Below are 12,161 nucleotides of genomic sequence, written 5' to 3'. Positions count from 1 at the left end.
GCCAACCAGACGGTAAACTATGACCCTTAGCATAGCCGGCTGCCTGCTGTGCCATGGAGATGTGGTGCCCAAATTTGATAGAATGTAGCATGCAGTTTCCCACAGCCTTCAAGTTTGGTGTCAAATACCAGATGCAGTGTCCAGTGTGCATGCTGAATATTACGGTTCCATTGCTGAAGCCTGGGCCCTCCAGGACCACAAGCTTGACTTGATGTATGACAAAAAGGTTTTTGTACACTGGTATATTGGGCATGGAGGAGGGGGAACTCTCTGAGGCTGGAGAGGATATGGGCTGTCCTAGAGTAGAATTATGAGGAAGCAGGCATGGACTCCTATGAGGATGGGATGAGGGAAAAAAATAGACAGCCTGTCCACTTTGTTTATTGCAAAATCCTTTAAAAATAAATGGTCTCCTTACTAAGAAAATAAAAATAAAGATGAAGAAAAAACAAAGAATACAAAGAAGGAAATAAATAAAAAGAATGATAATAAAAGTAATTGAGTCCCCTGCTTTTAGTAATCTCTATTTTTCATCGGGAAGCCATGTTCTCCTTCTGAGCCCTTCTGTAAGTTAGCTTGGAATTCATTTACTTCCCAGAGGGTGATTTCTCATTTTGCCTCAGGTTTGCGACCTTTCTAACATTGTTTCTTCTGATGGTGTTGCAGCCCTCAGTCCCTCCCTCTTTTTATTCAGAGTCCACAAAGGCAAAGAAATCTGGTGAATTCTTGTTTTTCTGTAGTTTAATGAGTTTCTTCATGGCTTTCCTTCCCTCAACTTTTTGAGGCTGCATTAAGATATTTCTGACACAGGAGAAATTGCTCACATCTCAAGTATGCAATCGGTAGGTTGACACATGGCCTATAGCACCACAGCTGAAAACATGTTCTCTAGCCCTTAGCAACGCTTCCCTCTCCCTTGCCCTGACACTCGCCTCTCTGTCTCTAGGCAAACACAGATATGCTTTCTGGAAATGAGGGCTTCTTTGTATTTCCTGGAATTGTGCACCAATGGAGATTGTCAAACACACACACACACACACACACACACACACACACACACACACACACACACACATGGTGGTATGGACCTTTTGAAGGCTCTGGTTTCTTTCAATTCTAATAGTAATTATTTTGAGAGTCTCTCATGTTTTTCCTCACTCAATGTTCTGTCTGCATTCACTGCTGTCCAGTGTTTTTCTGCATAGTTACACAGCAGCTTGTCTATATGCCCAACTTGTGATGGCCATTTGGATATGTCTACACTATGTTTATTATAAACCTGGCTTTTATGAACTTCCATGTACATGGTTTATTTGGATTATACCTGAGTATTCAATCATTCTGAGACCAGGAAGATAGTGTGTAACTGGTTATAGTTTTGGTTTGACAATTATTTTGAGAGCAGAGAACCCCGCAAACACATTATTCCCTACATTCCTTATGCTGTACATTAGCATCCCAAACTTTTTTCTTTTTTTTTTAAGGGTTGACTTTTTAAATTTTTTTTTATTAACTTGAGTATTTCTTATTTACATTTTGAGTGTTATTCCCTTTCCCAGTTTCCAGGCAAACATCTCCCTAATCCCTCCCCCTCCCCTCCTTTATGGTTGTTCCCCTCCCCATCCTCCCCCCATTGCCGCCCTCCCCCCAACAATCTAGTTCACTGGGGGCTCAGTCTTAGCAGGACCCAGGGCTTCCCCTTCCACTGGTGATCTTACTAGAATATTCATTGCTGCCTATGAGGTCAGAGTCCAGGGTCAGTCCATGTATAGTCTTTAGGTAGTGGCTTAGTCCCTGGAAGCTCTGGTTGCTTGGCATTGTTGTACATATGGGGTCTCGAGCCCCTTCAAGCTCTTCCAGTTCTTTCTCTGATTCCTTCAACGGGGGACCTATTCTCAGTTCAGTGGTTTGCTGCTGGCATTCGCCTCTGTATTTGCTGTATTCTGGCTGTGTCTCTCAGGAGAGATCTACATCCGGCTCCTGTCGGCCTGCACTTCTTTGCTTCATCCATCTTGTCTAATTGGATGGCTGTATATGTATGGGCCACATGTGGGGCAGGCTCTGAATGGGTGTTCCTTCTGTGTCTGTTTTAATCTTTGCCTCTCTACCAAACTTTTTTCTTTGTTATGGCTTTACTGCTGTCAAGAGACACCATGACCAAGGCAACTCTTATAATGGACAACATTTAGTTGGGACTGGCTTTCAGGTTCAGGGTTCAGTCCATTATTACCATGGTGGGAACATGGCAGCATCCAGTCAGGAATAGTGCAGGAGGAGCTGAGAGTTCTACATCTTATCTGAAGGCTGCTAGCAGAATACTGGATTCCAGGTAGCTAGGATGAGGGTCTTAAAGCCCACACCCACAGTGACACACCTACTCCAACAAGGCCACACCTTCTAATAGTACCAACTCCCTGTGCTGAGAATATACAAACCATCACATCTCACATAAAGCAGTTTTGTAACATTTGATTTATAATGTGCTCATCTTTCCCCAATAACCCTTGTAACTTCTTCAGAATTAAATGCATATTTCAATGCATTTAATTTTCCTTTGAAATCAAAGGCTATGCTCTTACTACAAGAATGTTAAATTTTTCAACTATGTAAAATGATGACTATATTAATTGTCTTGGTTGTAGTAACCATTTGAATATATGTAGCTATACATGCATGATTATATACCAAGACATTATGTGGTACAACTTAAATATATAAAGTAAGAAAGAAAATAAAAGAGAATATGGAACTGTGAGTCAAAATATTTTATTATTATAGTGAGTATATCATGCATTTTGGCACAGTGATAGAAAACTGATATACATGCTGTAGATCTGATAAAGGGTTAATAAAATACACTTTAGACAGTCATATTGGTGAGACATTGTGGCTGTAGCTTGTGGAATTCTAGAAGACAAAAATCTCACAGAAAACTCCACTATCTACTAGCTCTTACAATATTTCTGCCCCTCTTCTCCAATGACCCTTGAGCCTTAGGTGAGGGAGTTTAAGATGTAGATGTATCAACTGGGACTAGGCTCCACAACTCTGCATTCTGATTGGTTGTGGTTTTCTCCAGTAGTCCCTGTCTGTTGCAAAGAGCTCTTTCTTTGATGAAGAGTGAGGACTATATGCCCATAAAGTCTCATCAACATGACTCCCTTAACAGGATCTAGGCAAGGGCAACAATAAGTATGATAAAGTGAATGGTCTTAGAACTTCAAACAATTAAGAAATGCTAAGAGTGGAAGAAACAGTCTTTCTTAGGGGAGAGCACACCAAATGGTTATCTAATACCAAGTTGTCAGGCTCCTACACATACAAGGTAACATTATACAATTGAGAAACAATTAATGAAAAATGAGGCCATGAATTTGCAAGAGAATTATATGAGAGGGTTTGGAGGAAGTAAAGGAGGGGGGTGGTGATCTAATTTTATTATTAGGTCAAAAAATTAAAAATTAAAAAACCTTAATCATAGAAGACAAATAAAATTTTTAAAAAACAATGACTAACACAAGGATTTGTAAATGCATAATATCATTATCTAAGATTTGCAAATCAAAATCACAATGGCATTTCATTCCACTGTGAATAGATATAATAAAAAGCAAACTAGAGTAACAAGTGCTATAGAAGATATGGAGAAAAATGAACATCTGCACAGTTGGTGAGGATATATATGCTATTGGATGAAACAAAAATTCCTTAAAAAATTTGGAAATAGAATTAACATGTGAGCAAGCAATTAATCTACTAGGTATGTATGCAAAGAAATGAAATTACATTGTCAGTCACTTGCACTGTCATATTCAATTTGCAATAGACTATTAATAGAATAGTCTAGCCAATAAGATAGTTCAGTGATAAAGATGCCTGTTGCACAAGCCTGGTGACTAGGATTTGATTCTTCAGACTCAAAAAGAGAGAAAATAAACTCCTTAAAGTTCCCCCCCACACACACACAATGTATATACAGATAAACACAAATTTTAAAATGTTTGTTTCATAGAAATTGAAAATAGAATGATGTTTAACAGAGTTTGAAGGGAACAGCAGATAATTGTGGGAATAGGAAAGATTGATCAGTGGGTATTAAATTAGTCTCAGAAGTTCCGCTATGATATTACCAGGCCGAGGAACTATATTTAACAGTAGCTTCAATACACTCAAACTAATAGAAGAAAAAGTAAGGAAGAGTCTCGAACACATGGGCACTGGGAAAAATTTTCTGAACAAAATACCAATGGCTTATGCTTTAAGATCAAGAATCGACAAATCGACCTCTTAAAACTGCAAAGCTTCTGTAAAGCAAAGGACAATGTCATTAGGACAAAAGGGCAACCAACAGATTGGGAAAAGATCTTTACCTCTACATCTGATAGAGGGCTAATATCCAATATATACAAAGAACTCAAGAAGTTAGACTCTAGAGAGCCAAATAACCTTATTAAAATGAGGTACAGAACTAAACACAGAATTCTCAGCTGAGAAATATCAAATGGCTGAGAAGCACCTAAAGAAATGTTCAACATCCTTAGTCATCGGGGAAATGCAAATCAAAACAACCCTGAGATTCCACCTCACACCAGTCAGAATGGATAAGATTAAAAAAAAAAAACCTCAGGTGACAGCAGATGCTGGTGAGGATGTGGAGAAAGAGGAACATTCCTCCATTGTTGGTGGGATTGCAGACTGGTACAACCATTCTGGAAATCAGTCTGGAGGTTCCTCAGAAAATTGGACATTGAACTACCTGAGGACCCAGCTATACCTCTCCTGGGCATATACCCAAAAGATGCCCCAACATATAAAAGAGACACGTGCTCCACTATGTTCATAGCAGCCTTATTTATAACAGCCAGAAGCTGGAAAGAACCCAGATGCCCTTCAACAGAGGAATGGATACAGATAATGTGGTACATCTACACAATGGAGTACTACTCAGCTATCAAAAACAATGACTTTATGAAATTCATAGGCAAATGGAATGAACTAAAAAATATGCTCCTGAGTGAGGTAACCCAATCACAGGAAAACACACATGGTATGCACTCTTTGATAAGTGGATATTAGTCCAAAAGCTCTAGTTACTCAAGATGCAATCCACAGACCACATGAAGCTCAAGAATGATGACCAAAATGTGGATGCTCCCACTCCTTCTTAAAAGGGGGAACAAAAATATCCATAGGACGGAATGTGGATGCAAAGTTTAGAGCAGAGACTGAAGAAACAGCCATTCAGAGCCTTCCCCACATGTGGCTCATATATATATATATACAGCCACCAAAACTAGATAAGATTGATGAAGCTAAAAAATGCGTGCTGACAGGAACCGGATATAGATCTCTCCTGAGAGACAACCAGAGCATGTCAAATACAGAAGCGAACGCTAGGAGCAAACCACTGAACTGAGAATGGGACCTCTGTTGGAGGAATTAGAGAAAGGATTGAAAGAGCTGAAGGGGCTTCCAACCCCATTAGAACAACAATGCCAACCAACCAGAACTCCCAGGGACCAAACAACTACAGAAAGACTATACATGGACTGACCCAGGGCTCCAACTGCATATGTAGCAGCGAATAGCCTTGTTGGGGCACCAGTGGAAGGGGACGACCTTTGTCCTGCCAAGGTTGGATCCCCAGTGCAGGGGAATGTCGGGGGCAAAAGAGGGGTGGATGGGGGGGGAAAGTAAAATGTTGTGTTTTTTAAAAGACCAGGATATGTTTTATAGATCATGATCATGGTATGATGCGGTGGGAGGGAGCACCTCAGCCGGCCTATGCTAAGCCCCCCCCCCCCCCCAGGTACCAGCCATATGACAGATTTAGAATAGAAGAGTTTATTTATGGGAAGTGGAGTTGAGATGGGAGAGGCAAAGAAAGAAAGAGAGAGGGGGGAGGGAGGGAAGGAGGGAGGGAGGGAGACAGGAAGACAGGGAGGGAGACAGAGACAGACAGAGAGACAGAGAAGCTGGCTAGGAATACCTGGAGAGCAGGGAGGGGAGAGAAGGAGAAAGAGGTTAGGGTGAGTAAAGGGAGACATAGAGAGAGAAGGGGCAGAGAGAGCAAAGAGGGGCCAAACAACCACTTTTATAGTAAGCTAGGCCTACCTGGCTGTTGCCAGGTAATTTGTGGGCAGAGCCTAGAAGGAATGCCAACAAAAATATGTCACATCTTTTTATGGTAAGAAAGTAATAAATAGCTCTTTCTTTTTTTCTTTTTTTACTGGACATTTTTAAATTTGCATTTCAAATGTTATCCCCTTTCCCCCACCCAACCACCCATCCCTTCCCACCTCCCTGCCCTGTATTCCCCTACACTGGGGGGGTCCAACCTTGGCAGGACCAAGGGCTTCTCCTTCCATTGGTGCCCAACTAGACCATCCTCTGTTTCATATGCAGCTGGAGCCATGGATCTGTCCATGTGTAGTCTTTGGGTAGTGGTTTAGTCCTTAGGAGCTCTGGTTGGTTGGCACTGTTGTTCTTATGGGGTTACAAACCCTTTCTTTAACTCCTCCAATGGGAACCCTGTTCTCAGTTCAATGGTTTGCTGCTAGCATTCGCCTCTGTATTTGTCATGGTCTAGCAGAGTCTCTCAGGAGACAGCAATATCAGGCTCCTGTCAGCATGCACTTCTTGGCTTCATCAATATATGTCTAGGTTTAGTGGAGATATATATATGGGCTGGATCCCCAGGTGGGGTAGTCTCCGAATGGCCTTTCCTTTGGTCTCTGTTCCATACTTTGTCTCTGTATTTCCTTCTGTGAATATTTTTGTTCACTCTTCTAAGAAGGATTGATGCATCCACATTTTGGTTTTCTTTCTTCTTGAGTTTCATGTGGTCTGTGTATTGTACTTTGGGTTATCTGAGCTTTTGGGCTAATATCCACTTATCAGTGAGTGCATACCACGTGTGGTTTTCTGTGATTGCGTTACCTCACTCAGAATGATATTTTCTAGTTCCATCCATTTGCCTATGAATTTCATGAAGTCATTGTTTTTGATAGCTGAGTAGTATTCCATTGTATAAATGCACCACATTTTCTGAATCCATTCCTCTGTTAAGGGAGATATGGGCTCTTTCCAGCTTCTGGAGATTATAAATAAGACTACTATGAACATAGTAGAGCATGTGTCCTTGTTATATGTTGAAGCATGTTTTGGGTATATGCTCAGGAGTGGTATAGCTGGTTCCTCAGCCAGCATTCCGTAAAGATGAAGCCATGTTCAGCTCGAGTGCCATGATTATGAAGCCCAATGGCGAGAGGCCAGACAAGTTTTTGTCTGACTTCTCTCAGGCACTGCCCGAACTGGAGATGAACTCAGATCTGAAGGCGCAGCTGTGGAAACTCAACATCACCACGGCAAAGGAAATCGAAGTCGGTGTTTGTTGGAAAGCTATCATAATTTTTGTACCAGTTCCTCAGCTGAAATGTTTCCAGAAAATTCAAGTCCAGCTAGTTCCTGAATTGGAGAAAAAGTTCAGTGGGAAGCATGTAGACCTCATTTCTCAGAGGAGGATTCTGCCCAAGCCAACCTGGAAAAGACAAACAAAAAATAAGTAAAAGTGCCCCACAAGTGCACCCTGACAGCAGTATAGGATGCTATTCTTGAGGACTTGGTCTTCCCAAGTGAAATTGTGGATAAGAGGATCCGTGTGAAATTGGATGGGAGCTGGCTCATAAAAGGTCATTTAGACAAAGCACAGCAGAACTATGCAGAGCACAAGGTCGAAACTTTTTCTGGTGCGTACAAGAGGCTCACAAGAAAGGATGTTAATTTTGAATTCCCAGAGTTTCAGTTTTAAAGAAAATGACTGAATAAAGTGTCATTCATAGTAAAAAAAAGTAATAGATATGTTTAACTTGAATTAAACAATATACAGTGCATATCTGTATTGAACAACCAGTTTCCCATAGATTTATATTTTTTATTTTTATATAAATCAAGAATAAAGTTAATTTAAAAGAATTAGAAATGGAACAATACAGTTGAACGCATACAGTCAGCAGAAGAAATCAACACAGCAAGAATTTGCTTCATGAGGAAAATTAATTTAAAAAACTGTTTCTAGCTAGACTAATTAAGAAAAAAGAAATCGGGGTTGGGGATTTAGCTCAGTGGTAGAGCGATTGCTTAGGAAGCGCAAGGCCCTGGGTTCGGTCCCCAGCTCCGAAAAAAAGAACCAAAAAAAAAAAAAAAGGAAAAAGAAATCACAAATTACTAATATTAGAAATGAAAAAGAACATTAATACAGATCCATTCAAGATTAAGAAGATAAAAATGAGATGCCCTTACTAACTCTAGGCTTATGAATTCATACCTAGATCTAGTTGGCCAATTCTAAGAAAGATACAATTAGCAAAAACTCATATAGCTCATAGAAGAAGAAACAACCCACATAATGTTTCACCTATTAAAGAAATGAAATAAATAATTGACAATCTTCAAAGCAAAAGCAACCAAGACAAACTGAGTTCACTGTTGAACAATGTCAAAATATTAGTGAAACAATTCAATCAATTCTCTCATAGAAATAGAGGGATTATTTTCTATCTCAGTCTTTGAAGGCAGTATTATTGTAATGGCAAAGTCAAAGACATCACAGAAAAACAAAACTACATACCAACATCGCCCATGAATTTATATGTAAAATTAAAGCATTAACAATTAAAACACAGCAGCATACAAAAAGAAATGTATACCACAATCAACTGGGACTTAGGGATTTAAGGGTGGTTAAATTTCTCTTAATGAAGGAACATTCCTCCATTGTTGGTGGGATTGCAGACTGTTAAAACCATTCTGGAAATCAGTCTGGAGGTTCCTCAGAAAATTGGACATTGAACTGCCTGAGGATCCAGCTATACCTCTCTTGGGCATATACCCAAAAGATGCCCCGACATATAACAAAGACACGTGCTCCACTATGTTCATAGGAGGCTTATTTATAATAGCCAGAAGCTGGAAAGAACCCGGATGCCCTTCAACAGAGGAATGGATACAGAAAATGTGGTACATCTACACAATGGAATATTACTCAGCTATCAAAAACAATGACTTTGTGAAATTCATAGGCAAATGGTTGGAACTGGAAAATATCATCCTGAGTGAGGTAACCCAATCACAGAAAAACACACATGGTATGCACTCATTGATAAGTGGCTATTAGCCCAAATGCTTGAATTATCCTAGATGCACAGAACACATGAATCTCAAGACGGATGATCAAAATGTGAAAGCTTCACTCCTTCTTTAAAAGGGGAACAAGAATACCCTTGGCAGGTAATAGAGAGGCAAAGATTAAAACAGAGACAGAAGGAACACCCAGTCAGAGCCTGCCCCACATGTGGCCCATACATATACAGCCACCCAATTAGACAAGATGGATGAAGCAAAGAAGTGCAGACCGATAGGAGCCGGATGTAGATCGCTCCTGAGAGAGACAGCCAGAATACAGCAAACACAGAGGCGAATGCCAGCAGCAAACCACTGAACTGAGAATAGGACCCCCGTTGAAGGAATCAGAGAAAGGACTGAAAGAACTTGAAGGGGCTGGAGATCCCATATGAACAACAATGCCAAGCAACCAGAGCTTCCAGGGACTAAGCCACTACCCAAAGACTATACATGGACTGACCCTGGGCTCCAACCTCATAGGTAGCAATGAATAGCCTAGTAAGAGCACCAGTGGAAGGGAAAGCCCTTGGTCCTGCCAAGAGTGAACCCCCAATGAATGTGATTGTTGGGGGGAGGGTGGTAATGGGGGGAGGATGGTGAGGGGAAGCCCATATAGAAGGGGAGGGAGAGGGATTAGGGGCCTGTTGGCCCAGAAACCGGGAAGGGAAATAACAATCGAAATGTAAATAAGAAATACATAAGTTAATAAAGATAAAAAAGTACGCATATAAAGATAAAAAAGGGGTTGGGGATTTAGCTCAGTGGTAGAGCGCTTGCCTAGCAAGCGCAAGGCCCTGGGTTTGGTCCTCAGCTCCGAAAAAAAAAAATAAAAAAGATAAAAAATTTCTCTTAATGAATCTAAAATTTATGTAGAAATGAAAAGGGCTCAAGATAGAGATTATAATAGTAATGAAAGAAAAATTGGTAATGAAAAAGTTTTCCCACAGAGAAAATTTTCAAATAGAGGGAAAAACTCCAATATATGGCATTACTAGAAAACCTATCAAGTAACAATACAGAGCAGTATATCCAAGCTCTTTCCAACAAGTAAAGGTAAAAACATTTCCCAAATCATTATAAACAAGAACTAATAAGATCTCATAATTTTATATAGCATTAGCATTTATTTTGAACATGAATCGGACTTTCTCAATATGAGGAGTGAGACAGATTCCAATTCTCTGCATGTTTTCCGGCCTCCCTGTGATCAATCTGATACCTGCTTTCTATTACTGTTTTTTGACTCTTACCTTGGGTATATAATAATACAATGTAATTGATTTGTTCTCCTGATCACAACACAGCACAGATATACTGTAGTTACTACCTTGGAGTCACTTAAAAATTGTTCTCTAAATTCTCTATGAATCGCAATTCTCATAGGGGATTAGAATGTCTTTCAACTGGTAGAGTACTTGCCTGGTATGCAGAAAGCCCTAGGTGTGATCACCATCTGTGCATTAAAAGTGTCCTAGCACTTGGATGGTGGAGTAAGGAGGTTTAGAAGACCAAGTTCATCTTTGGCTAATTAGAGAGTCATTAGGACAGTCACATTAAAATCAATACCGAGAGGCCATTGCCATACTATATGCTCTGCAAAATGTTGAAGAGTTCTAAGATATTTAAAAATATAAATTCTCCCAAGGAAAGTAAATGCATAGACAAATATAAATCTATATTGTTTGACTTCAGTTTGTGCATCCAGTTTAAGTTCTTTTATATTTAAGATAAAAAGCTTAAATGATTAATCTATACTACAAAGTGTATAATATGCAGTGGATAATTTGAGTCAGAATAATATACAGGGTGAGGAAATGTGAAGGATTAGGGTTAGTATGAGATTGAATTGTTACAAATTTTAAAGTAATTGTTTCAATTTCAAGGCATTTTGTTAAATTACTAATGGAAAGCACAAAGAATATCTCCATGGAAAGTAAAAAGGAAGAAATGAGTGTTGGAGACATGACTTAGTTGATAGAGCATTTGCCTGATACATAAAATTCTGTAAATTCAATCTCTAGTACTGTTTTTAAAAATGTGTGGAAGATCCCAAGATCGAAGAATAGAGACCAACAGGACTTTCTTACATCCTCACAAATTTCTACTAAAATCCCTGGTACTTGACTGCAGATAAAGGTGAGAGACTAGAAAAGGAAGAGAAGGTAAAAGTAAACAGTAGACAGGAAGAAAACAGACAAAGAACCAAAATATTAAATATTAGCTTTACAAAAAGAAACAAAGTCCAACTTAGAACACTGAATGGAGTAGAAGGAAGAACCCATTTGGTGCTACAAATAGAAGAGAGGAAAACTGTAGGATGATGTCATTATGCAGCAAGGCAGGTCCAGGATAAGTCGAAGCCTATCATTGGATGAGAAGGAAGGATTGGCGGGGGAGGGGGGGTCTAGGAAGGCGAGAGGAGGAGGAGAAGCTGGGAGAATCAAGATGAAGTGGGCAGAGTAGGATGATCCCCATCCAGGTAGACTAGGTCAATTTTACCTTGTCTAGGCGGGCGGTTTCTATCTTTATTAATTGGCAGCGAGTTTATTCTGTGGATGTATTGTAGATTGAGAATTTAACATATAATTCTGACTGATAAATTACAAGTTTCTAGAACTTTGATTTTACTGGGCTACAGGAGATGTGAGAGAAGTTCCTGGCAGGCAGAGAGACAGCCTGGAGAGGGTGGCTATAGAATGCCTGGGGCTTAGCTCTAGAATGGCCTGCGGAACACAATGTGTGTGTGTGTGGTGGGGGGGGGCATGGTAACAACCAGCCAAGGGGTCAGTGTGAGAAAGTGGCTGGCAGAGAGACAGCCAGAGCATGCAGCTCCCATGCATGGAGTGGGAACACGCAGGTACCAGTAGCCACCCATCCATTTTTGATTTTTACCACAACATAGAACAGTGACAACAAGAGTGCTCTATAAGAACAGAACTTTGTATGGGAGATCTGTGTGGGACCTGTAAACCAGATGC

At 40.1% G+C, this 12,161-nt stretch overlaps 1 pseudogene; it reads left to right on the top strand.

The window, feature by feature from the left end:
- The first annotated feature begins 7,156 nt into the window (after positions 1 to 7,156).
- Rps7-ps21 (ribosomal protein S7, pseudogene 21) lies at positions 7,157 to 7,810 on the top strand (annotated as a pseudogene).
- Positions 7,811 to 12,161: the final 4,351 nt, after the last annotated feature.

Source organism: Rattus norvegicus, chromosome X (assembly GCF_021556685.1).
Source record: "Rattus norvegicus strain SHRSP/BbbUtx chromosome X, alternate assembly SHRSP_T2T, whole genome shotgun sequence".
NCBI lineage: Eukaryota > Metazoa > Chordata > Mammalia > Rodentia > Muridae > Rattus > Rattus norvegicus.
Note: the sequence above shows the minus strand (reverse complement) of the source record. Positions and strands in the feature narration are given on the sequence as shown.